Raw genomic sequence first — 27939 nt, 5'->3', positions numbered from 1 at the left:
GACAAATATGTGTTTTGCGATGGGGACACTCTCCTTCGTACACTTTGCTCCCTGTGTTGCTATCTGTTATGGTATGAGTTATAGCTGCTTCACAGCTATGGTCTTTGTCACTCTGCCCCATCTCCACAATACTGGGGTCACTCACCAGAGGCGTCACTAGGGTTGGTGTCACCCAGTGTGGTAACTCATGGTGTCACCCCCCCATGGACCATACCGCGCGTGCTCACAAAGTAAGATGCAATCGCATCCAACTTATGCGAACACCGTTGCATGATTTGACAAGCAGAGTAGTTCAGGGGGTGGCGATGCGGCGTTGTGGGGCTATCGACTCAACATTGTGGGGGAATGGTGTCATAAATAGAGATGGTTCGGGGCGGCTGTGTGATGTCACACGCTGATGCTGCGATTGGAAACATGGCGGCGTGTTACCCTAAATCAGCGATGCGATCACAATTGTATTCTTGACAAGTATATCACTGGCTGCCAATAGCATGCTGGGAGGCTTTTCCCTGTGCTGGGCATCCCCAAGAATGCAAGAGATAGCAGTTGCAGTTTTGTTATTTTGGCAAAACTGCTACTGAAGCTTAATAAGGCACCTAGGCCAGTATACAAATACACGTGGAGAAATATTGGGAGCGATAAACTCTGATGCTTCTTTGATATATTTTTTGGGGGGCTATCCAATTAGGTGACCTGGAGTAAAAGAAGTTAATTTTCTCCACAAAACACAAAGGTTCAGGGAAACCTGTGTGTTTTCAACGGCCCTGTTTTCGGACAATAACTGGGTTGTTTTCAGGGATTTTGCTTTGCCTGCCTGAGGGACGTGCTTAAATGTAGTGTACCACACCATATACCCCTTATACACATGATGCACCACAATAGTAGTATCCCCTATACTATCTAGTACTGGTGCTCCTTACACATTATGCCACATGGCATGAGCCAACATTCACATTATGCCACATGGAATAAGACAAAATTGACATGGAATGAGACACAATTCACATTATGCCATACAGCAGGGATGGGGAACCTTTAGCCCTCCAGATGTTGCTGAACTACACATACCAGCATGCCCTCCAACAGTTTTGCAATTAGGCCATGCTAAAACTGTTGCAGGGTATGCTGGGATCTGTAGTTCAACAACAGCTGGAGAGCCAAAGGTTACCCATCCCTGCCATACAGTATGAAATTAAATTCTAATTTTTACACACAGTATGAACCAAAATTCACATGGAATGAACCAAATTCACATTATGCCACACGGAATGAGCCAAATTCACATTATACCACACGGAATGAGCCGCAATTCAGGGACAGAGAGAGTGACAGCAGGGACAGGGAGAGTGACAGCAGAGACATAGGGACAGGGAGAGGGACAGCATGGACATAGGGACAGGGGGGGTGACAGCAGGGACATAAGGACAGTGACAGGGAGAGTGACAGCATGGACATAGGGACAGGGAGAGTGATAGCAGGGACAGGGAGAGTCACAGCAGGGACATAGGGACAGGGAGAGTGACAGAGAGAGGGACAGCAACGACATACAGTACAGAAGGGAGAGAGAAAGGCAGCAGTGTAAAATTACCTAATCAGCACCGGTGGTGTGGAGGAGTCGGTGATTGGTGGCGTGGAGGATGAGGAGGTTGTGGTCAGCAGTGGTGCAGAGTTAGCTGTGGTCGGTGGCGGATGAGGAGGCTGTGGCTGGCAGTGCAGAGGCTGTGGGCAGCGGTGCGGAGGAGGCTGTGCTGTGGGAGGCAGCAGTGCAGAGAAGGAGGCTGTGGGCGTGGGTGCGAAGAAGACAGCGGGCGGCAGTGGTGGCCTTTGGTGCAGCTATGGTCCAACTATGACCGCCACTATATCAAATCTGCCACAGACCGGCAGCCAATCAGGAGCGGCTGCACCGCCGCTCCTGATTGGCTACTGGTTCAATGGCGCTGAATTTTAATTACTGCGGCAGCGGGGGTCTCAGTCAGTGCTCGAAGTGGCAGTATGCCATAACGGTGTATAGCGGCTCACTTCGAGCACTATATTTACAGAAAAATATATAGATATTTTATATATATATATATATATATATATATGGACAAAAACAAAAGTTCTCTTGGGGAGCTTTACCACCACAGATATACTTATATAATTATAAAATCATTTATTAAAAAACATGTATACTTTTATAACATGAATCACAAGATCACATATGTCATATGAGCAATACATTCATTTCTGATTGTCTGTTATACATGATGTTTTCAATCATTAGATGAAATACTTATTCCTCAGCATGAGAAAGTATGAATGATCAGTTCACTGTTTTTACGGAAAACGCACAATCGTTGAAACCCAACGCGTTTCGTCCCTTAGGACTTCATCAGGGGTGCAAATCTGGGTGGTTCAATAAAAAAATATATATATCAAACAGTGTCCCTTCACATATATTTCAACTTCATGAAACCACTTCATTATTTAATAAAATTTTACCTGCTTTATATACAAAACAAATCACATAGAAATGCAAAGAAGGGAGGATATACTGAAAAAAAGTAAGGAGAACATCGGAGGAGGAGGAAAAACATATGGAGTGTAAAGTAAGGATTGGATCCCTACTGAATGGTTCAAATTTAAATACCAAATATATACCATATAACTATATAGTTCAGTACACATCAATTAATGAACAGTTTACATAATGACCAAGGATGGCATCTAGTGCACGTGATACTTAATTGATTAAATGAAGTAATTGTACATACCAAAGAATGGGTTCACCAAAGGGAATACAAACAGAGCATGAATTCACTGAGAGTGTATTCCTACAAATTAGAATTGTACTTCTATTAGAATACAAAAACATCTTAGAAATGAGGCATCATTCTATTAGTAATGATTCTTAAATGAAATAGTTGGCACCAATCACTCAATTAATATTATGGTGCTCATCAGGAGTTAGGTATAGTCGTTAAACATTTATTAAACATACCACTGGTCAGTTTTCAATAGATTCTCCCACTAATATTGAAATGTGCCTCTTATTAACAAAATGATATACGATGAATTTGTTAAAACAAAACATCAATGTCCATGTTGTATCTACATACATACATATGGTGGTTAATGAGGGACCATACTGAAATAGGTAGATTGTAACCGATGGGAATTCTACTAAAACGATTCATATGTAGCCAAAATAGGATATAGTCTTTTCTACATACTAAACGTGATTAAGGTGTGTGCTCATTTATGAGAGTATATGCTCCCCTGTGGAAACTTAACAAGCCATCAAATTATGGGTGTTGGCTGAAGTACATCAATAGTACATCCATGTATTTCCTATAGGGTTATGGAGTGTTTGATTAGAAAGGGGTACTAGCAATAGATCACCTCCAATGCAGCAACAACTTAAAATATAAAATGTGACAATCAAAATTATTTAGAAAGAGATCCTAATGACACTATTGATTAATTAGATGTCAAGCTCACCTACCAGAAACTTCTATTTAGATTTCACAAACTGGCAATTCGGATGAGATCAGGAGATATTATCCGATCAGACCCTATAAAGATGGGATGTCTTAGTTGGAAATATGACAAGTCTAAATCAATAAAAAAGACTGAATGGAATAAGGTATTTACCTGGCGTGTTGTCTCAAGGTCCACCTCACAGCTATAAGTGAGAGTGAACTCTTTAGTCCTATATATACCCCCTGTGTAATTGACATCATTTCCTGTCAAGCTAATTATGTCCCTCAATTAAGTTAATTGACTACTAGACTACTAGTGGATATTATAGCTAGTGGATTAACCTGTTAAGGACTTGTATCATTTAGAGGAGTCACAATAGACATTGTATAAATTGTGTTTACTATATACGCCGCTCTAGATAAATTGAGAAATGTATAATTGCGTTCCACTCCTATCGAGCGATATGCGCTCCACAGCCGTGACTTCCGGTTCCGGCGGAAATACCGGCGGTCCCGGCGGAATTGCATCTTTCATTTAATAGAATTGCCTGAAAAGATCCCAATGGATCCTACAGCTTGTAAAACAATCCTTTGGGGACATGCATCATACAGAAAAAATCCCTAACGATGTCCTGCACACTATGTCACCTGTGCATTCCGCTACAGACAGGCCACGGAATGCAACATTGCGTTCCATTCCTGTCGGGCGGTGTGCGTTCCAAAGCCGTACCTTCTGGTTCCGGCGGAAGCGCGTCATGCGTTCCACGGACGCCGATAATGCGTCTCATGGTACCTGATGCGATGTTCTAGTAAAGCGATAACATTATGCTTTCCATGGACATTAATTCTGCGTTCCACGGATATTGGGCTCCGTGTATCAATGTCCCTAATAGATTCTACTAACATCATAACTTCAAATAACTCCAACAGAACCACTGGTATTGATGGGTATTACCTTATACAAAGCCTTGTCAATTTACATATATTAACTATGTCAGTGATTTTTCAAAAGGGCTACATAATAATTATGGTAATATAGTGATAATATAATGTGCTCGACTTCCTAAAAAATATTTTATATTTTATCCATAATCAGATCCTATTGCTAATAATATATTACATTTAATTAGTGTGGTGCATTAATCACGTCATTAATCTTTAATTGTGAATGAGACCAATTTAACTCTTAGAAAAAAAAAAAAAAACTATGTCCCATATCTCATCTATGGGTATTAAAATCATTTAAATCAGTGATTAATTTATTAATTAGTGTACTAATTAGTGACTATATCTATACCTACCCGCTAAACATGAATGGACAGTGTTAGGATATAGATCCATCGATCTACCTATTCTCAATTATCCATATACACATTATTTCCACCCTAAAGGTAGTAAATCCAAACTCGGATCTACCCACACTATTGGGTGTCAAGAACAATAAACAACAGTGATTTGTGCAGGCTAATGAGTAAATCCTACTACTAATAAAAAGGATCTATAATTTGCTAAATACAACAATGGGATCGTATAATTACCATAAATTTGATGAATAGTTATAATATCAGAACTAGGAAACAATCCACATCAGCGTGATCCCTCATTTTACAAAACTTTTACACAGAACATATAATCCCAAAGCTCACAATCAAGTGTTTCAATTCCTAAATTATTAAATGGATATTATACATACAACCTTTTCCTGCTTCAATTGCCCAGTATACCAAAAACTTGGTTTCAAACATCGGGATATATAAATGAACCCTATATAAATCTGACCGAAAAATGGTATGAGTTAAGAAAATTATCCCGAAAAAGAGAGATGTGTTCTAAGTAGTAAGGAAAAAAAACCTAAACAGTAGGGATCAGACATTGGCCCATGGAAGGTTAATTTAAAGGTAATAAAGGGGAAAAAAGGGGAAATGCTATAAAAATGAGACAATGTCGATGTCCTCATTCAAGCCCTTGGGGGTCAAGGTGTTAAGTGTGTATATCCAGAATGTTTCTCGTTTTGCTAAGGTTAAATCTCTGCTGCTACCTCTTGGATCCACTGGTATGTGTTCCAAGATTGTAAAAGTAAAGTTGTCCTTGGTTACAGTTGAATTATGCTTATCGGCATAGTGTTTGGAGAGACTGTGCGATGGAAGTTTATGTCTCACATTTCTCATGTGCTCTTGTATCCTGATTTTTGCAAGTCTTTTTGTCTTTCCCACATAAGATAGGTTACAATCACATGTGATCTTATGTGGGAAAGACAAAAATGCTTGCAAAAATCAGGATACAAGAGCACATGAGAAATGTGAGACATAAACTTCCATCGCACAGTCTCTCCAAACACTATGCCGATAAGCATAATTTAACTGTAACCAAGGACAACTTTACTTTTACAATCTTGGAACACATACCAGTGGATCCAAGAGGTAGCAGCAGAGATTTAACCTTAGCAAAACGAGAAACATTCTGGATATACACACTTAACACCTTGACCCCCAAGGGCTTGAATGAGGACATCGACATTGTCTCATTTTTATAGCATTTCCCCTTTTTTTTCCCTTTATTACCTTTAAATTAACCTTCCATGGGCCAATGTCTGATCCCTACTGTTTAGGTTTTTTTTCCTTACTACTTAGAACACATCTCTCTTTTTCGGGATAATTTTCTTAACTCATACCATTTTTCGGTCAGATTTATATAGGGTTCATTTATATATCCCGATGTTTGAAACCAAGTTTTTGGTATACTGGGCAATTGAAGCAGGAAAAGGTTGTATGTATAATATCCATTTAATAATTTAGGAATTGAAACACTTGATTGTGAGCTTTGGGATTATATGTTCTGTGTAAAAGTTTTGTAAAATGAGGGATCACGCTGATGTGGATTGTTTCCTAGTTCTGATATTATAACTATTCATCAAATTTATGGTAATTATACGATCCCATTGTTGTATTTAGCAAATTATAGATCCTTTTTATTAGTAGTAGGATTTACTCATTAGCCTGCACAAATCACTGTTGTTTATTGTTCTTGACACCCAATAGTGTGGGTAGATCCGAGTTTGGATTTACTACCTTTAGGGTGGAAATAATGTGTATATGGATAATTGAGAATAGGTAGATCGATGGATCTATATCCTAACACTGTCCATTCATGTTTAGCGGGTAGGTATAGATATAGTCACTAATTAGTACACTAATTAATAAATTAATCACTGATTTAAATGATTTTAATACCCATAGATGAGATATGGGACATAGTTTTTTTTTTTTTCTAAGAGTTAAATTGGTCTCATTCACAATTAAAGATTAATGACGTGATTAATGCACCACACTAATTAAATGTAATATATTATTAGCAATAGGATCTGATTATGGATAAAATATAAAATATTTTTTAGGAAGTCGAGCACATTATATTATCACTATATTACCATAATTATTATGTAGCCCTTTTGAAAAATCACTGACATAGTTAATATATGTAAATTGACAAGGCTTTGTATAAGGTAATACCCATCAATACCAGTGGTTCTGTTGGAGTTATTTGAAGTTATGATGTTAGTAGAATCTATTAGGGACATTGATACACGGAGCCCAATATCCGTGGAACGCAGAATTAATGTCCATGGAAAGCATAATGTTATCGCTTTACTAGAACATCGCATCAGGTACCATGAGACGCATTATCGGCGTCCGTGGAACGCATGATGCGCTTCCGCTGGAACCAGAAGGTACGGCTTTGGAACGCACACCGCCCGACAGGAATGGAACGCAATGTTGCATTCCGTGGCCTGTCTGTAGCGGAATGCACAGGTGACATAGTGTGCAGGACATCGTTGGGGCTTTTTCTGTATGATGCATGTCCCCAAAGGATTGTTTTACAAGCTGTAGGATCCATTGGGATCTTTTCAGGCAATTCTATTAAATGAAAGATGCAATTCCGCCGGGACCGCCGGTATTTCCGCCGGAACCGGAAGTCACGGCTGTGGAGCGCATATCGCTCGATAGGAGTGGAACGCAATTATACATTTCTCAATTTATCTAGAGCGGCGTATATAGTAAACACAATTTATACAATGTCTATTGTGACTCCTCTAAATGATACAAGTCCTTAACAGGTTAATCCACTAGCTATGATATCCACTAGTAGTCTAGTAGTCAATTAACTTAATTGAGGGACATAATTAGCTTGACAGGAAATGATGTCAATTACACAGGGGGTATATATAGGACTAAAGAGTTCACTCTCACTTATAGCTGTGAGGTGGACCTTGAGACAACACGCCAGGTAAATACCTTATTCCATTCAGTCTTTTTTATTGATTTAGACTTGTCATATTTCCAACTAAGACATCCCATCTTTATAGGGTCTGATCGGATAATATCTCCTGATCTCATCCGAATTGCCAGTTTGTGAAATCTAAATAGAAGTTTCTGGTAGGTGAGCTTGACATCTAATTAATCAATAGTGTCATTAGGATCTCTTTCTAAATAATTTTGATTGTCACATTTTATATTTTAAGTTGTTGCTGCATTGGAGGTGATCTATTGCTAGTACCCCTTTCTAATCAAACACTCCATAACCCTATAGGAAATACATGGATGTACTATTGATGTACTTCAGCCAACACTCATAATTTGATGGCTTGTTAAGTTTCCACAGGTGAGCATATACTCTCATAAATGAGCACACACCTTAATCACGTTTAGTATGTAGAAAAGACTATATCCTATTTCGGCTACATATGAATCGTTTTAGTAGAATTCCCATCGGTTACAATCTACCTATTTCAGTATGGTCCCTCATTAACCACCATATGTATGTATGTAGATACAACATGGACATTGATGTTTTGTTTTAACAAATTCATCGTATATCATTTTGTTAATAAGAGGCACATTTCAATATTAGTGGGAGAATCTATTGAAAACTGACCAGTGGTATGTTTAATAAATGTTTAACGACTATACCTAACTCCTGATGAGCACCATAATATTAATTGAGTGATTGGTGCCAACTATTGCATTTAAGAATCATTACTAATAGAATGATGCCTCATTTCTAAGATGTGTTTGTATTCTAATAGAAGTACAATTCTAATTTGTAGGAATACACTCTCAGTGAATTCATGCTCTGTTTGTATTCCCTTTGGTGAACCCATTCTTTGGTATGTACAATTACTTCATTTAATCAATTAAGTATCACGTGCACTAGATGCCATCCTTGGTCATTATGTAAACTGTTCATTAATTGATGTGTACTGAACTATATATTTATATGGTATATATTTGGTATTTAAATTTGAACCATTCAGTAGGGATCCAATCCTTACTTTACACTCCATATGTTTTTCCTCCTCCTCCGATGTTCTCCTTACTTTTTTTCAGTATATCCTCCCTTCTTTGCATTTCTATGTGATTTGTTTTGTATATAAAGCAGGTAAAATTTTATTAAATAATGAAGTGGTTTCATGAAGTTGAAATATATGTGAAGGGACACTGTTTGATATATATATTTTTTATTGAACCACCCAGATTTGCACCCCTGATGAAGTCCTAAGGGACGAAACGCGTTGGGTTTCAACGATTGTGCGTTTTCCGTAAAAACAGTGAACTGATCATTCATACTTTCTCATGCTGAGGAATAAGTATTTCATCTAATGATTGAAAACATCATGTATAACAGACAATCAGAAATGAATGTATTGCTCATATGACATATGTGATCTTGTGATTCATGTTATAAAAGTATACATGTTTTTTAATAAATGATTTTATAATTATATAAGTATATCTGTGGTGGTAAAGCTCACCAAGAGAACTTTTGTTTTTGTCCATTCTATGTGCAGTACTCCTTCTGACAGGGGGTACCTCTCAGTGGTTTGAGCTATTAGACTATAGCGCAATTAAGGGGTCTTAATTTTTCTGTTTTATATATATATATATATATATATATACACTGCTCAAAAAAATAAAGGGAACACTAAATTAACACTTCCTAGATCTGAATGAATGAAATATTCTTATTAAATACTTTGTTCTTTACATAGTTGAATGTGCTGACAGCAAAATCACACAAAAATTATCAATGGAAATCAAATTTATTAACCCATGGAAGTCTGGATTTGGAGTCAAACTCAAAATTAAAGTGGAAAAACACACTACAGGCTGATCCAACTTTGATGTAATGTCCTTAAAACAAGTCAAAATTAGTCTCAGTAGTGTGTGTGGCCTCCACGTGCCTGTATGACCTTCCTACAACTCCTGGGCATGCTCCTGATGACCTGGACTAAAGCATCCGCCAACTCCTGGACAGTCTGTGGTGCAACGTGGCATTGGTGGATGGAGCGAGACATGATGTCCCAGATGTGCTCAATTGGATTCAGGTCTGGGGAACGGGCGGGCCAGTCCATAGCATCAATGTCTTTGTCTTGCAGGAACTGCTGACACACTCCAGCCACATGAGGTCTAGCATTGTCTTGCATTAGGAGGAACCCAGGGCCAACTGCACCAGCATATGGTCTCACAAGGGGTCTGAGGATCTCATCTCGGTACCTAATGGCAGTCAGGCTACCTCTGGCGAGCACATGGAGGGCTGTGCGACCCCCCCAAACAAATGCCACCCCACACCATTACTGACCCACTGCCAAACCGGTCATGATTGAGGATGTTGCAGGCAGCAGAACGTTCTCCTTGGCGTCTCCAGACTCTGTCACGTCTGTCACATGTGCTCAGTGAGAACCTGCTTTCATCTGTGAAGAGCACAGGGTGCCAGTGGCGAATTTGCTAATCTTGGTGTTCTCTGGCAAATGCCAAACGTCCTGCATGGTGTTGGGCTGTAAGCACAACCCCCACCTGTGGACGTCGGGTCCTCATACCACCCTCATGGAGTCTGTTTCTGATCATTTGAGTAGACACATGCACATTTGTGGCTTGCTGGAGGTCATTTTGCAGGGCTCTGGCAATGCTCCTCCTGTTCCTCCTTGCACAAAGGCAGAGGTAGCGGTCCTGCTGCTGGGTTGTTGCCCTCCTACGGCCTTCTCCACGTCTCCTGATGTACTGGCCTGTCTCCTGGTAGCGCCTATATGCTCTGGACACTACGCTGACAGACACAGCTAACCTTCTTGCCACAGCTCGCATTGATGTGCCATCCTGGATGAGCTGCACTACCTGAGCCACTTGTGTGGGTTGTAGACTCCATCTCATGCTACCACTAGAGTGAAAGCACCACCAGCTTTCAAAAGTGACCAAAACATCAGCCAGAAAGCATAGGAGCTGAGAAGTGGTCTGTGGTTACCACCTGCAGAACAACTCCTTTATTGGGGGTGTCTTGCTAATTGCATATAATTTCCACCTGTTGTCTATTCCATTTGCACAACAGCATGTGAAAAGAAAAATCAGCGGCACTCCAGGACTTGATGTGGTACAATTCTTGTATTAGAACATAACAAACACTGTCATATCCATTTCGGGGCCCATAGCTCCTTGACAAAGGGCCCCGAAATGTTGCATATGACAGAGTTTGTTATGTTCTAATACAAGAATTGTACCACATCAAGTCCTGGAGTGTTGCTGCTTTTTCTTCCTTTATACACATTTCTGTGACAGAAGGCACCTGGGCAACATAGTTGAACTTAAAAGGAGTGCCGGACTATATCTACATCACATACATATATACATACATATATACATACATACATATATATACATATATATATATATATATATATATAAACATATTTTATTAACTTAGTAAAAAAAAATAACACTGGATTATACTGTTATAGTAAACTGTAAATACTAACATTAGATCACAAACACACCTTCCGGCAGCTGAAACAGCTCACAGCCAGCCAGGGAAGTAGAGACAATGAGGTCCGCACAGTCACTTCACTCACTGCAGTATAGCCAGGTCCTCCCTCTCTGGTAACGCTGCACACTGCACAGCACTCGACTCGAGCTCCTCTCTTTCTCCCTCCCAGAATGGCGTGCGGTGCCGGCATGTGCGATGACGTCACGGGGAGTGACGTATAGCACCCGGCATCTATAGAGATCGGACCCCACGGCGTTGTACATAGGCAGGCCAGGCAGTTGTCTGATTTACTTTGAATCAGGCTTATGGAGTCGGCGGGGGTGCAGGGGCTTGATGCCGGGAGTGATTGTGGGTGCCACTGCGGACGTGGATTGGATGGGGGTGCGGGGGTGCAGCTCTTTTTGGTGCATACTTGCCTACTTTTGAAATATAGTTTAAGGGAGATCGTAGGTGTTAGCAGAATGCGCCACATGCCGTTGAGGGGGCATGTCATGTTCCACCCAAAAGGCGTGTCTCGCTCCACCTTTACATACAAACACACTGATGATATATATCCAGAGCAATAAATCTGTCACAAAACTTTGTATAGCAGCCCATACAATGCTTTCACATACAGGTATATCCGTCGTATTGTCTGTTAATATGCTGCAGAAAATATAAACTCCTAAGTGTCACAACTGAGGGCCTTAGCTGACGGGAGGCAGCCTCAGTTGTAGGGGCTGAGATGTACCGGAACCTGGGAGGTTGTATCAGACCCCTGGACATGTAAGTAACATGAATAATAACTGCCCGAAGGCGTGATCACGACAACTTGGATAAAAGTCAATGATGTTTATTATGACAACTCCGCAACACAGCAGCAGTAAAAGAAAACATAAAAGTCAGCAAAGAATAAATACAGTTCCTGGGTACTACAGGGTGGCAGGAGCCACAGGGCACTGGTAGTGTGAGATAGTTCTAATAATCTTCTAGATGGAAAGTCCTTACCAGGCCCGACTGTAGCAATGGAGATAACCCAGGATTGTACCAGCTGGTGTTCCAGGAAAAGCTGGGCTGCTGTAGATAAAACGGCTGCTGTGGATACTGGCTGGAACCAGACTGTTGTTAGCACGGAGTGGATACTGGCTGGAACCAGTTAAATAATAAATGAACTTGGGAGCGATGAAATATGAGCTGAAATGTAGAGCTTGAGAGCGGAGAAATAATAATACCGGTGGAGAGTGGTAAACTGTAGAAAGGACACCGGCCCTTTAAGAGAAGCTGTACTCTGCTGGAAGCTGGGCTGGAAGCAGGAAATGTTGTAGCTGGAAACAGATGAATCCAAAATGGATCGGAGAGTCAGGCTACACCGCAGGTGGAATGCTGGTGCGGGTCTCTATGGTGGAAGTCTTGAGACAGGAGCTGGAACCTGGAAGACAATCACAGGAGAGAGACAAACAGGAACTAGGTTTGACAACCAAAGCACTGACGCCTTCCTTGCTCAGGCACAGTGTATTTATACCTGCAGCAAGGAAGGGATTGGCTTGGCAATTATGCAGATTAACAATACTGACAACAGATTGGAGGAAATGATCAGCTGACAGAATCCAAGATGGCTGCGCCCATGCAGACACTTGGAGGGAAGTTTGGTTTGTAATCCATGTGGTAATGAAAACAGTAATGGCGGCGCCGGCCACTGGAGACAGGAGACGCCAGGCTGACAAGTGCACATCCAACCACGCGGACACAGCGGAGGCCGCGGCTGACGTAATCGCCACTCTGACACTCTGCATGCAGAAGCTCAGGGATGGCGGCGGAGGCCGCGGGAGACGCCATGCCAGATGTAATATGGCGTGACTGTGACAGCGTCTCAGGGAGACAGGAGAGGATGCAGGAATGTGAACATCAGGATAACAGATGGGATCCGGTCCTGGAGCGCTGAGCCAGCCTTAGGAGGCATCTGATGGGTAAGAAATGGCGTCCAGATACCCGGATCGTGACAGTACCCCCCCCTTTAGGAGTGGCCCCAGGACACTTCTTTGGCTTTTGAGGAAACTTGGAATGGAATCTCCGAACCAAGGCAGGAGCATGGACATCAGAAGCATTGGTCCATGAACGTTCCTCAGGACCATAACCCTTCCAGTCAATAAGATACTGTAGTTGACCGTAACGGTGACGTGAGTCCAGGATCTTGGCCACTTCATACTCAACGCCTCGTTGAGTTTGGACTTTCGGAGTTGGAGGAAGTGAGGAATGAAACCGATTCAAGATCAGTGGCTTCAACAGGGAAACATGGAATGTCCTGGGTATTTTTAAGAAGGGAGGCAACTGGAGTCTGTAAGCAACAGGATTGATGACTTGTTCAATCTTGAAAGGACCGATATAGCGAGGTGCAAACTTCATACTGGGAACTCTTAACCTCAAATTCTTCGTGGATAACCATACCCGATCACCCACCTTGAGAGCAGGAACTGCTCGACGCTTCTTATCCGCAAACTTCTTGTACCTGAATGATGCCTTGAGCAGAGCTGATCGTACGCTCTTCCAGATATTGGCAAACTGATGCAAGGTGATATCCACTGCGGGAAGAGAAGTTGCTGGAAGCGGTTGGAACTCAGGGACTTTAGGGTGGAATCCAAAGTTAGTGAAGAATGGTGTTGAAGCAGATGAAGAATGATACTGATTGTTATGACAGAACTCGGCCCAGGGAAGTAATTGAACCCAGTCATCTTGAGAGGAGGACACATAGATGCGGAGGAAGGCCTCCAAGTCCTGATTCACCCTCTCGGTTTGACCATTGGTCTGAGGATGGTAAGCCGTGGAAAACTTTAGCTTGACTTGGAGGACTTGACATAAACTTCGCCAGAATTTGGCTGTGAATTGAACTCCTCGATCTGAGATAATTTCTTCAGGAAGACCGTGGAGTCAGAAGATCTCTTGTATGAATACTTGAGCCAACTTGGAAGCTGACGGAAGACCGGTGAGAGGAATGAAGTGTGCCATCTTGGTGAACCGGTCAACTACCACCCAGATGGTATTGAACTTGTTGCACATGGGTAAATCTGTAATAAAATCCATCGACAAATGGGTCCAAGGTCGACGGGGAACAGATAGTGGAACCAGTTGCCCCGCAGGCGACTGGCGGGATACCTTATGTTGAGCACACTTTGGGCAAGATGCAATAAACTCCAAGACGTCCTTTTTCAGAGTTGGCCACCAATAGGACCTAGAGATAAACTCCAGGGTTTTTTGGATACCTGTATGTCCGGCAAAACGGGAAGCATGGGCCCAATGCATGAGCTTCTTCCTTAGCATCGGTTTCACAAAACTTTTCCCTGATGGGGGCGTAGAGTCCATCCCTACCGTGGAGAATGCCAACGGATTTAAAATAGGATGCTTGTCTGAAGACTCTGACTCATTTTCTTGCTCCCATGAGCGGGAAAGGGCATCGGCCTTGCGATTCTGAGAGCCCGGACAGAACTGGAGTTTAAAGTCGAACCTGGAAAAGAAAAGTGCCCATCTGGCCTGACGAGGGTTGAGACATTGTGCGCCTTTCAGATATAAAAGGTTCTTGTGGTCTGTAAGTATGGTGATTGAATGAGAAGCTCCCTCCAACAGATACCTCCACTCTTCTAGAGCGAGCTTGATGGCTAGCAACTCCTGGTCGCCAATGGCATAGTTGCGCTCAGCTGGGGAGAACTTCCGGGAGAAGAAACTGCAAGGGTGTAAATGGCCATCTTTAGCCCTCTGAGATAACACCGCTCCTACTCCAACGGAGGAGGCATCCACCTCTAAGATGAAAGGAGAGTCGATGTCAGGCTGTTTCAGAACAGGCGCAGAGATGAACCTTTGTTTCAAAAGATGAAATGCTTGCATGGCTTCTTCAGACCACTTGGACGGGTTAGCACCCTTCTTAGTGAAAGCAGTAATAGGCGCCACTATGGTGGAAAAGTCTCGTATAAACTTTCGGTAATAGTTGGCGAACCCCAAAAACCTCTGGACCCCTTTGAGGGTTAAGGGTACCGGCCAATTTTGGATTGCTTGTAGTTTCTCAGGATCCATCTCTAGTCCGGAACCGGACACAATGTACCCTAGAAACGGAATGGACTTGACTTCAAAGACGCATTTCTCTAATTTGCAATAGAGATGATTGACACGGAGACGGGACAGAACCTCTTTAACCCAAAAACGATGTTCCTCTAAATCGTTGGCAAAAATGAGGATATCGTCTAGATAGACCACGACATGACGGTATAGAATGTCTCTGAAGATCTCATTGACAAAATGCTGGAAGACAGCTGGAGCATTGCTCAATCCGAAGGGCATGACGAGGTACTCATAATGTCCGTCACGGGTGTTAAAGGCGGTCTTCCACTCGTCACCCTCACGGATCCGGATGAGATTGTATGCACCTCTCAAGTCCAGCTTTGTAAAGATGGTAGCTCCGCTAACTCTGTCAAAGAGCTCAGTAATCAGGGGTAAAGGATAACGGTTCTTGATGGTAATGTCGTTCAAACCTCTGTAGTCGATGCACGGCCGCAGACCACCATCTTTCTTCTTTACAAAAAAGAAGCCTGCGCCGGCTGGAGAAGAAGAAGGTCGAATGAACCCCTTTGCTAGGTTCTCTTTAATGTATTCCTCCATAGAATGCGTCTCAGGCAGAGACAACGGATAAGTTCGGCCTCGAGGTGGAACCTTCCCTGGAACGAGATCAATCAGGCAGTCCCATTCTCTATGAGGAGGAAGGATATCAGCAGAAGCTTTACTGAACACATCCGTGAAATCTTGATATGGAGGAGGTGGAACATCAGACGACCTGGGGGAGGAAGAACAGACAGGCAATACTTTAAACAAACATGTCTCAGCACAGGAGGAACCCCATGCCAGGATTTGCGTAGTCGTCCAATCAATTGTAGGATTGTGAAGACGGAGCCATGGAAGGCCCAGGACCACAGGATCTGTGGCTCTTGGAATCACTAAAAAAGAAATAAGTTCGGAATGAAGAACTCCCACTCTCAGACGAACTGGTAGAGTCCTTAAAGAAATAACTGCATCAAAAATCTTGCTGCCATCCACGGCAGTTAAAGAAATGGACGAAGGAAGTCTCTCGGTGGGTAGGGACCACCGTTTAACATAGGCTTCAGAAATAAAGTTCCCAGCTGCTCCGGAATCAAGGAGGGCAACGACGTTCCGATAACGTTGAGCAACTTGAAGCGAAACTGGGAGATTACAATCTTGAGGAGATGGAGAGGAGATCATTACTCCTAGCCGGCCCTCTCCTTGGCGAGCTAGGATTTGGAGTTTCCCGGACGTTTGGGACAGGCATTAATGGTGTGAGACGGAGCTGCACAATAGAGACAGAGAGACTCGGAGAGACGTCTTCGGCGCTCAGCAGGAGTTAAACGGGAACGGCCAAGTTGCATGGGCTCATCTTTAGATGGTGACAGTTGACGAGGAGGAGGAGCAGAAGATTTTGGAGCTGATGATCTTCCACGCTCAGTTGCTCTCTCTCTGAAACGTAAATCAACTTTCGTGCAGAGTGAGATTAGCTCATCTAACTTAGAAGGTAAGTCTCTGGTAGCTAACTCATCTTTAATGCGCTCAGATAAGCCATGCCAGAATGCAGCATACAGGGCCTCGTCGTTCCATGCCAGTTCGGATGCCAGGATCTGGAACTGAATTAGATATTGCCCTACAGTACGTGATCCCTAGCGTAAACGGAGAATCTCAGATGAAGCTGAAGTTACCCGGCCTGGCTCGTCGAAGATGCGCCTGAATGTTGACACGAATGCAGTGTAGGAAGATAGCAGGGTGTCGGACCTCTCCCATAACGGTGATGCCCAATCAAGGGCTGAGCCACTGAGAAGAGAGATAATGTAGGCAATTTTTGTACGGTCACTGGGAAAATTGCCAGGTTGTAGCTCAAACTGAATCTCACACTGGTTGAGAAATCCCCTGCAGAACGTTGGAGATCCGTCAAATTTTGCTGGCGTTGGAAGATGAAGACGTGGAGCAGAAATGGGTAAGGTGGGTGGGGTTATAGCTGGAGTCACTGTGGTTGACGCACCAGACGCGCCTGATCCACGGAGAGTTGTCTGAATCCCATCCAGCCGAGTAGAGAGACCCTGGAGACAGCGGATGATGTGGCACTGTGCAGCCTCCTGATGTTCAAGTCGGGCTGCCAGTTCTTGCATCGGCCTGGCCGCTTGATCCTGGTCTCCGGCTGGATTCATTAGGTCAGTGCTTACTGTCACAACTGAGGGCCTGAGCTGACGGGAGGCAGCCTCAGTTGTAGGGGCTGAGATGTACCGGAACCTGGGAGGTTGTATCAGACCCCTGGACATGTAAGTAACATGAATAATAACTGCCCGAAGGCGTGACCACGACAACTTGGATAAAAGTCAATGATGTTTATTATGACAACTCCGCAACACAGCAGCAGTAAAAGGAAACATAAAAGTCAGCAAAGAATAAATACAGTTCCTGGGTACTACAGGGTGGCAGGAGCCACAGGGCACTGGTAGTGTGAGATAATTCTAATAATCTTCTAGATGGAAAGTCCTTACCAGGCCTGACTGTAGCAATGGAGATAACCCAGGATTGTACCAGCTGGTGTTCCAGGAAAAGCTGGGCTGCTGTAGATAAAACGGCTGCTGTGGATACTGGCTGGAACCAGACTGTTGTTAGCACGGAGTGGATACTGGCTGGAACCAGTTAAATAATAAATGAACTTGGGAGCGATGAAATATGAGCTGAAATGTAGAGCTTGAGAGCGGAGAAATAATAATACCGGTGGAGAGTGGTAAACTGTAGAAAGGACACCGGCCCTTTAAGAGAAGCTGTACTCTGCTGGAAGCTGGGCTGGAAGCAGGTAATGTTGTAGCTGGAAACAGATGAATCCAAAATGGATCGGAGAGTCAGGCTACACCGCAGGTGGAATGCTGGTGCGGGTCTCTATGGTGGAAGTCTTGAGACAGGAGCTGGAACCTGGAAGACAATCACAGGAGAGAGACAAACAGGAACTAGGTTTGACAACCAAAGCACTGATGCCTTCCTTGCTCAGGCACAGTGTATTTATACCTGCAGCAAGGAAGGGATTGGCTTGGCAATTATGCAGATTAACAATACTGACAACAGATTGGAGGAAATGATCAGCTGACAGAATCCAAGATGGGTGCGCCCATGCAGACACTTGGAGGGAAGTTTGGTTTGTAATCCATGTGGTAATGAAAACAGTAATGGCGGCGCCGGCCACTGGAGACAGGAGACGCCAGGCTGACAAGTGCACATCCAACCACGCGGACACAGCGGATGCCGCGGCTGACGTAATCGCCACTCTGACACTCTGCATGCAGAAGCTCAGGGACGGCGGCGGAGGCCGCGGGAGACGCCATGCCAGATGTAATATGGCGTGACTGTGACAGCGTCTCAGGGAGACAGGAGAGGATGCAGGAATGTTAACATCAGGATAACAGATGGGATCCGGTCCTGGAGCGCTGAGCCAGCCTTAGGAGGCATCTGATGGGTAAGAAATGGCGTCCAGATACCCGGATCGTGACACTAAGTATCAGAATATTTTAACTACTGTACATGAATACGCCAGAGGTGCTATTCATATAAACCAAGTATCAATACTGCATTCACATATCGGTGCCCTAATAATTGCTGTTCATACAAATAAGTGTGTGGTATGACCAGATTCATCTTAGAGAGGATGCAAACTAACAATTCTGTTTCCCAGAAGCATAACAAGGGTCAATAGTGCCAAGGGCAAATAAAAAACATTTTGCCCCTTAAAAAGGTGTCTTTTGTTGTGGCCCCTCTTGTATTTTCTGTATAACACCAGCATGCCTGCGTTTTCTTTATAGTGGCCACCTCTGTCCGCATATTCCCTGTAGTGACCCCCTTGTCCGCATATTCCCTTTAGTGACCCCCCCATGTCCGCATATTCCCCATAGTGACCCCCTTGTCTACATATTCCCTGTAGTGACATCTCTTGTCTGCATATTACCCATAGTTAACCCCCTTGTCTACATATTTCCTATAGTGACACCCCCCTTGTCTGCATGTTCCCCGTAGTGACCCCTTGTCTGCTTGTTTCCCGTAATAACCCCTTGTCTGCATATTCCCCATAGTGACCTCCAATGTGTGCATTTTCCCTGTAGTGACCAATTGTCTGTATATTCCCCGTATTGACCCCCTTGTCTGCATAAACCCTGCAATGACCCCCCCTTGTCTGCATACAGTATGCCCTGTAGTGACCCCCCTTGTCTGCACACAGTATGCCCTGTAGTGACACCCCTAGTGTGCTCACAGTATACCCTGTAGCGACACCCCTAGTGTCCACACAGTATGCTCTGTAGTGACACCCCTAGTGTGCACAGTATGCCCTGTAGTGAGACCCCTAGTGTGCACACAGTATGCCCTGTAGTGACCTCCTCTGTCTGCATATTCCCTAAAGTTACCTCCTTATCTGTGTGTTGCCTATAGTTTCCGCCATTGCTTACATTTTGCTATAGTTACCCCCTTGTCTTTATTATGCTTTCGGAGAATCCCCAAACCCCCCCATGTTCCTTACTGGCTCCTGTTCCCCTATCCAGATCTTCCTGCTAGTGCTCCCAACTCCTCCCAGTAGTTACTTACCATAGTAGAAGGGCCTCCTTCCTTCCCTCCACATAGTCTTGGCTCCTCTCTGACATGCAGCATGATAACTCACCAGCACTTCCTGATGCTGCTGGGGGATGAGTCATCGCTGTAGCTGGGGAGGTGTCACAACTGAGGGCCTGAGCTGACGGGAGGCAGCCTCAGTTGTAGGGGCTGAGATGTACCGGAACCTGGGAGGTTGTATCAGACCCCTGGACATGTAAGTAACATGATGAATAACTGCCCGAAGGCGTGACCACGACAACTTGAATAAAAGTCAATGATGTTTATTCATGACAACTCCGCAACACAGCAGCAGTAAAAGGAAACATAAAAGTCAACAGAGGATAAATACAATTCCTGGGTACTACAGGGTGGCAAGGGCCACAGGCACTGGTAGTGTGAGATAGTTCTTATAATCTTCTAGTTGGAAAGTCCTTACCAGGCCTGACTATAGCAATGGAGAGAACCCAGGATCGTACCAGCTGGTGTTCCAGGAAAGGCTGGGCTGCTGAAGATAAAACGGCTGCTGTGGATACTGGCTGGAACCAGACTGTTGTTGGTACGGAGTGGATACTGGCTGGAACCAGTTAAATAATAAACGAACTTGAGAGCGATGAAATAATAATGAAGTTTGGAGTTTGAGAGCGGTGAAATTATAATGCCGGTGATAAATGACAAACTGCAGAAAAGGGGTACCAGCACTTTAAGGAGAGCTGACCTCTGCTGGAAGCTGGATGCTGAAAGCAGGTAGATCTGTAGCTGGAAGCTGGTGAATCCAAATGGATCGGAGAGTCAGGCTACACCGCAGGTGGAATGCTGGTGCGGGTCTCTGTAGTGGAAGGATTGACACAGGAGCTGGAACCTGGAAGACAATCACAGGAAAGAGACAAACTGGAACTAGGTTTGACAACCAAAGCACTGACGCCTTCCTTGCTCAGGCACAGCATATTTATACCTGCAGCAAGGAAGGGGTTGGCTAGGCAATTATGCAAATCAACAATACAGACAGCAGATTGGTGGAAGTGATCAGATGACAAAATCCAAGATGGCTGCGCCCATGCAGACACTTGGAGGGAAGTTTGGTTTGTAATCCATGTGAGAATTGAAGCAGCAATGGCGGCGCCGGCCACAGGAGACAGGAGACGCCAGACTGATGAATGCACATCCAAACCACGCGGGCACAGCGGAGGCCGCGGCTGACGTAATCGCCACTCTGACACTTTGCATGCAGAAACTCAGGGACGGCGGCGGAGGCCGGGGGAGACGCCATGCCAGATGTAATATGGCGTTTACTGTGACCGCGTCTCAGAGAGACAGGAGAGGATGCAGGAATGTAAACATCAGGATAACAGATGGGATCCGGTCCTGGAGCGCTGAGCCAGCCTTAGGAGGCATCTGATGGGTAAGAAATGGCGTCCAGATACCCGGATCGTGACAGCACCCCCCCCTTTAGGAGTGGCCCCAGGACACTTCTTTGGCTTTTGAGGAAACTTGGAATGGAATCTCCGGACCAAGGCAGGAGCATGGACATCAGAAGCATTGGTCCATGAACGTTCCTCAGGGCCGTAACCCTTCCAGTCAATAAGATACTGTAGTTGACCGTAACGGTGACGTGAGTCCAGGATCTTGGCCACTTCGTACTCAACGCCTCGTTGAGTTTGGACTTTCGGAGTTGGAGGAAGTGAGGAATGAAACCGATTCAAGATCAGCGGTTTCAACAGGGAAACATGGAATGTCCTGGGTATTTTTAAGAAGGGAGGCAACTGGAGTCTGTAAGCAACAGGGTTGATGACTTGTTCAATTTTAAAAGGACCAATGTAGTGAGGTGCAAACTTCATACTGGGAACTCTTAACCTCAAATTCTTCGTGGATAACCATACCCGATCACCCACCTTGAGAGCAGGAACTGCTCGACGCTTCTTATCCGCAAACTTCTTGTACCTGAACGATGCCTTGAGCAGAGCTGATCGTACGCTCTTCCAGATATTGGCAAACTGATGCAAGGTGATATCCACTGCGGTAACAGAAGTTGCTGGAAGCGGTTGGAACTCAGGGACTTTAGGGTGGAATCCAAAGTTAGTGAAGAATGGTGTTGAAGCAGATGAAGAATGATACTGGTTGTTATGACAGAACTCGGCCCAGGGAAGTAATTGAACCCAGTCATCTTGAGAGGAGGACACATAGATGCGGAGGAAGGCCTCCAAGTCCTGATTCACCCTCTCAGTTTGACCATTGGTCTGAGGATGGTAAGCCGTGGAAAACTTTAGCTTGACTTGGAGGACTTGACATAAACTTCGCCAGAATTTGGCTGTGAAATGAACTCCTCGATCTGAGATGATTTCTTCAGGAAGACCGTGGAGTCGGAAGATCTCTTGTATGAATATTTGAGCCAACTTGGAAGCTGACGGAAGACCGGTGAGAGGAATGAAGTGTGCCATCTTGGTGAACCGGTCAACTACCACCCAGATGGTATTGAACTTGTTGCACATGGGTAAATCTGTAATAAAATCCATCGACAGATGGGTCCATGGTCGACGGGGAACAGATAGTGGAACCAGTTGCCCCGCAGGCGACTGGCGGGATACCTTATGTTGAGCACACTTTGGGCAAGATGCAATAAACTCCAAGATGTCCTTTTTCAGAGTTGGCCACCAATAGGACCTAGAGATAAACTCCAGGGTTTTTTGGATACCTGTATGTCCGGCAAAACGGGAAGCATGGGCCCAATGCATGAGCTTCTTCCTTAGCATCGGCTTCACAAAACTTTTCCCTGATGGGGGCGTAGAGTCCATCCCTACCGTGGAGAATGCCAACGGATTTATAATAGGATGCTTGTCTGAAGACTCTGACTCATTTTCTTGCTCCCATGAGCGGGAAAGGGCATCGGCCTTGCGATTCTGAGAGCCCGGACAGAACTGGAGTTTAAAGTCGAACCTGGAAAAGAAAAGTGCCCATCTGGCCTGACGAGGATTGAGACATTGTGCGCCTTTCAGATATAAAAGGTTCTTGTGGTCTGTAAGTATGGTGATTGAATGAGAAGCTCCCTCCAACAGATATCTCCACTCCTCTAGAGCGAGCTTGATGGCTAGCAACTCCTGGTCGCCAATGGCATAGTTGCGCTCCGCTGGGGAGAACTTCCGGGAGAAGAAACTGCAAGGATGTAAATGGCCATCTTTAGCCCTCTGAGATAACACCGCTCCTACTCCAATGGAGGAGGCATCCACCTCTAAGATGAAAGGAGAGTCGATGTCAGGCTGGTTCAGAACAGGCGCAGAGATGAACCTTTGCTTTAAAAGATGAAAGGCTTGCATGGCTTCTTCAGACCACTTGGACGGGTTAGCACCCTTCTTAGTGAAAGCAGTAATAGGCGCCACAATGGTGGAAAAGTCTCGTATAAACTTTCGGTAATAATTGGCGAACCCTAAGAACCTCTGGACCCCTTTGAGGGTTAAGGGTACCGGCCAATTCTGGATTGCTTGTAGTTTCTCAGGATCCATCTCTAGTCCGGAACCGGACACAATGTACCCTAGAAACGGAATGGACTTGACTTCAAAGACGCATTTCTCTAATTTGCAATAGAGATGATTGACACGGAGACGGGACAGAACCTCTTTTACCCAAAAACGATGTTCCTCTAAATCGTTGGCAAAAATGAGGATATCATCTAGATAGACTACGACATGACGGTATAGAATGTCTCTGAAGATCTCATTGACAAAATGCTGGAAGACAGCTGGAGCATTGCTCAATCCGAAGGGCATGACGAGGTACTCATAATGTCCGTCACGGGTGTTAAAGGCGGTCTTCCACTCGTCACCCTCACGGATCCGGATGAGATTGTATGCACCTCTCAAGTCCAGCTTTGTAAAGATGGTAGCTCCGCTAACTCTGTCAAATAGCTCAGTAATCAGGGGTAAAGGATAGCGGTTCTTGATGGTAATGTCGTTCAAACCTCTGTAGTCGATGCACGGCCGCAGACCACCATCTTTCTTCTTTACAAAAAAGAAGCCTGCGCCGGCTGGAGAAGAAGAAGGTCGAATGAACCCCTTTGCTAGGTTCTCTTTAATGTATTCCTCCATAGAATGCGTCTCAGGCAGAGACAACGGATACGTTCGGCCTCGAGGTGGAACCTTCCCTGGAACGAGATCAATCGGGCAGTCCCATTCTCTATGAGGAGGAAGGATATCAGCAGAAGCTTTACTGAACACATCCGTGAAATCTTGATATGGAGGAGGTGGAACATCAGACGACCTGGGGGAGGAAGAACAGACAGGCAAAACTTTAAACAAACATGTCTCAGCACAGGAGGAACCCCATGCCAGGATTTGCGTAGTCGTCCAATCAATTGTAGGATTGTGAAGACGGAGCCATGGAAGGCCCAGGACCACAGGATGAGTGGCTCTTGGAATCACTAAAAAAGAAATAAGTTCGGAATGAAGAACTCCCACTCTCAGACGAACTGGTAGAGTCCTTAAAGAAATAACTGCATCAAAAATTTTGCTGCCATCCACGGCAGTTAAGGAAATGGACGAAGGAAGTCTCTCGGTGGGTAGGGACCACCGTTTAACATAGGCTTCGGTAATAAAGTTCCCAGCTGCTCCGGAATCAAGGAGGGCAATGACGTTCCGATAACGTTGAGCAACTTGAAGCGAGACTGGGAGATTACAATCTTGAAGAGATGGAGAGGAGATCATTACTCCTAGCCGGCTCTCTCCTTGGCGAGCTAGGATTTGGAGTCCCGGACGTTTGGGACAGGCATTAATGGTGTGAGACGGAGCTGCACAATAAAGACAGAGAGACTCGGAGAGACGTCTTCGGCGCTCAGCAGGAGTTAAACGGGAACGGCCAATTTGCATGGGCTCATCTTTAGTTGGTGACAGTTGGCGAGGAGGAGGAGCAGAAGATTTTGGAGCAGATGATCTTCCACGTTCAGTTGCTCTCTCCCTGAAACGTAAATCAACTTTTGTGCAGAGTGAGATTAGCTCATCTAACTTAGAGGGTAAGTCTCTGGTAGCTAACTCATCTTTAATACGCTCAGATAAGCCATGCCAGAATGCAGCATACAGGGCCTCGTCGTTCCATGCCAGTTCGGATGCCAGGATCTGGAACTGTATAAGATATTGTCCTACAGTACGTGATCCCTAGCGTAAACGGAGAATCTCAGACGAAGCTGAAGTTACCCGGCCTGGCTCGTCGAAGATGCGCCTGAATGTTGACACGAATGCAGTGTAGGAAGATAGCAGGGTGTCGGACCTCTCCCATAACGGTGATGCCCAATCAAGGGCTGAGCCACTGAGAAGAGAGATAATGTAGGCAATTTTTGTACGGTCACTGGGGAAATTGCCAGGTTGTAGCTCAAACTGAATCTCACACTGGTTGAGAAATCCCCTGCAGAATCTTGGAGATCCGTCAAATTTTGCTGGCGTTGGAAGATGAAGACGTGGAGCAGAAATGGGTAAGGTGGGTGGGGTTATAGCTGGAGTCACTGTGGTTGACGCACCGGACGCGCCTGATCCACGGAGGGTTGTCTGAATCCCATCCAGCCGAGTAGAGAGATCCTGGAGACAGCGGATGATGTGGCCCTGTGCAGCCTCCTGATGTTCAAGTCGGGCTGCCAGAGGATAAATACAATTCCTGGGTACTACAGGGTGGCAAGGGCCACAGGCACTGGTAGTGTGAGATAGTTCTTATAATCTTCTAGTTGGAAAGTCCTTACCAGGCCTGACTATAGCAATGGAGAGAACCCAGGATCGTACCAGCTGGTGTTCCAGGAAAGGCTGGGCTGCTGAAGATAAAACGGCTGCTGTGGATACTGGCTGGAACCAGACTGTTGTTGGTACGGAGTGGATACTGGCTGGAACCAGTTAAATAATAAACGAACTTGAGAGCGATGAAATAATAATGAAGTTTGGAGTTTGAGAGCGGTGAAATTATAATGCCGGTGATAAATGACAAACTGCAGAAAAGGGGTACCGGCACTTTAAGGAGAGCTGACCTCTGCTGGAAGCTGGATGCTGAAAGCAGGTAGATCTGTAGCTGGAAGCTGGTGAATCCAAATGGATCGGAGAGTCAGGCTACACCGCAGGTGGAATGCTGGTGCGGGTCTCTGTAGTGGAAGGATTGACACAGGAGCTGGAACCTGGAAGACAATCACAGGAAAGAGACAAACTGGAACTAGGTTTGACAACCAAAGCACTGACGCCTTCCTTGCTCAGGCACAGCATATTTATACCTGCAGCAAGGAAGGGGTTGGCTAGGCAATTATGCAAATCAACAATACAGACAGCAGATTGGTGGAAGTGATCAGATGACAAAATCCAAGATGGCTGCGCCCATGCAGACACTTGGAGGGAAGTTTGGTTTGTAATCCATGTGAGAATTGAAGCAGCAATGGCGGCGCCGGCAACAGGAGACAGGAGACGCCAGACTGATGAATGCACATCCAAACCACGCGGGCACAGCGGAGGCCGCGGCTGACGTAATCGCCACTCTGACACTTTGCATGCAGAAACTCAGGGACGGCGGCGGAGGCCGCGGGAGACGCCATGCCAGATGTAATATGGCGTTTACTGTGACCGCGTCTCAGAGAGACAGGAGAGGATGCAGGAATGTAAACATCAGGATAACAGATGGGATCCGGTCCTGGAGCGCTGAGCCAGCCTTAGGAGGCATCTGATGGGTAAGAAATGGCGTCCAGATACCCGGATCGTGACAGGAGGATTCTTTCTGTCTTCCTCCTTGTGTGCCTCCCGCAGCCAGCAGCATAAATACAAAGAGCGGCTGTGGGCGGCGCTGAAGCCAAGGCCGCCAGTACAGTGAGTGCACGGCAGGACCTGGACAGCACCGCAGGACCCGCCCCCGGCATTTCTGGACCTTTTCAGGGAAGGGCATAAACGCAGGAGGGCAAGCAAGGTTTGCGGGGCAGAGGGAAGCCTGTTCTGGTGACACCCCATTGAAGGGTGACATGTGGGTACGGGCCGCACCTCCGCACCCCCCTCATGACGCCACTGTCACTCACCTCCATACACAGCCTCTGTGAATAAACACTGTATACCTCTACTCCCCTGTTACCTTCATCCGGAGAGATAGTACCATCAATCATCATTTTTTTAAATTGTGGTCATCTTTCAGGGTTGTCAGCATAAGGGGTGAGGCTCTCACCTGTGCAAGCTGAGACACTGACACAGCCACCCTCCTTACAGCAGGACCTGATGCATGGTCATTAACCCCTGCAGTACAAGGCAACATCTGACCATCTGTTGTATCTGACATCCCACAAGATCTACATTTCCCATCAGTAACATATTGAGGACATAACCTAATGGGCTCTGCTCTGTGAGGTAGAGGGATGGAAAGGGCGGGCCTGGAGAGGTAAGCTTTCCACTGAAGCCTCAGTGTGTGAGAATCCCTGCTGGGTGTCTGCATGCAACAGGAGTGCAGGGAGGGGGGAGTCAGAGGGGGAGAACAGCAGCGTGTGTTTCTCCCTTCTCAGCTGTTGACACAGCCCCCTTCTCTGGCACTACCCTGGTACCTAACATGCTGGCTGCACCCCTGACAGACACATTATTTCCCACATTGATACATGCATCATCAGAATTACTGGTAACATAGGTACAAGACAATACATCATCCCCATTATTATCCTGACTGGGTGCATCATCCTGGGGTACTTGCAACACAACATGAGCATTTTCATCAATACAAGGAATCATTACCCCTCCTTTACTAAAAGACATTTGCATGTTTTCAGGGCCCCTCAGAACCTGCAAATCCACATGAGATGTTTCAACAATACAGGGTGTTATTTCCTTGTCACTACACATAGACATTGGCATGTTATCTGGATCACATGGGACCTGTGAAAGAATAGTGTTAGCAAGAAAAACTGGCAATGTTGATGTAATAGGGACATCAGCCTGCAGCCTGCATTCGGCCCAGATCTGTCCCTAGCAGAAAATTGGGAGGCAAGCTGGGTTGCCCAGACACATCCCTTATGTCTCCCCCGGTCTCCCTTTCCAGATAGTGATACTCTCTGATCAGGGAA

At 45.2% G+C, this 27939-nt stretch overlaps 2 long non-coding RNA genes across 5 annotated transcripts; one reads left to right on the top strand and one right to left on the bottom strand.

Moving 5' to 3' along the window:
- Positions 1-2145: 2145 nt before the first annotated feature.
- LOC134887772 (uncharacterized) lies at positions 2146-3702 on the bottom strand. Of its 2 annotated transcripts, none has more exons than XR_010171082.1 (4): positions 3634-3702; positions 3481-3554; positions 2754-2813; positions 2146-2385 (listed from the first exon to the last, which is right to left on the bottom strand). It is a non-coding gene; the product is annotated as an uncharacterized LOC134887772 (long non-coding RNA). The 2 variants fall into 2 exon arrangements; XR_010171076.1 differs by having other exon boundaries at positions 3485-3554.
- A 3974-nt stretch (positions 3703-7676) lies between these two features.
- LOC134887563 (uncharacterized) lies at positions 7677-9228 on the top strand. 3 transcript variants are annotated; one of them, XR_010171059.1, is made up of 4 exons: positions 7677-7745; positions 7825-7898; positions 8566-8625; positions 8993-9228. It is a non-coding gene; the product is annotated as an uncharacterized LOC134887563 (long non-coding RNA). The 3 variants fall into 3 exon arrangements; XR_010171053.1 differs by having other exon boundaries at positions 7825-7894; positions 8993-9227; XR_010171065.1 differs by lacking the exon at positions 7825-7898 and having other exon boundaries at positions 7720-7745; positions 8993-9224.
- Positions 9229-27939: the final 18711 nt, after the last annotated feature.

The sequence above is a fragment of the Pseudophryne corroboree genome, chromosome 1 (assembly GCF_028390025.1).
Source record: "Pseudophryne corroboree isolate aPseCor3 chromosome 1, aPseCor3.hap2, whole genome shotgun sequence".
NCBI classification, from domain to species: Eukaryota; Metazoa; Chordata; class Amphibia; order Anura; family Myobatrachidae; genus Pseudophryne; species Pseudophryne corroboree.
The sequence above is the reverse complement of the archived record's forward strand: the minus strand, read 5'-3'. Positions and strand labels throughout refer to the sequence as shown.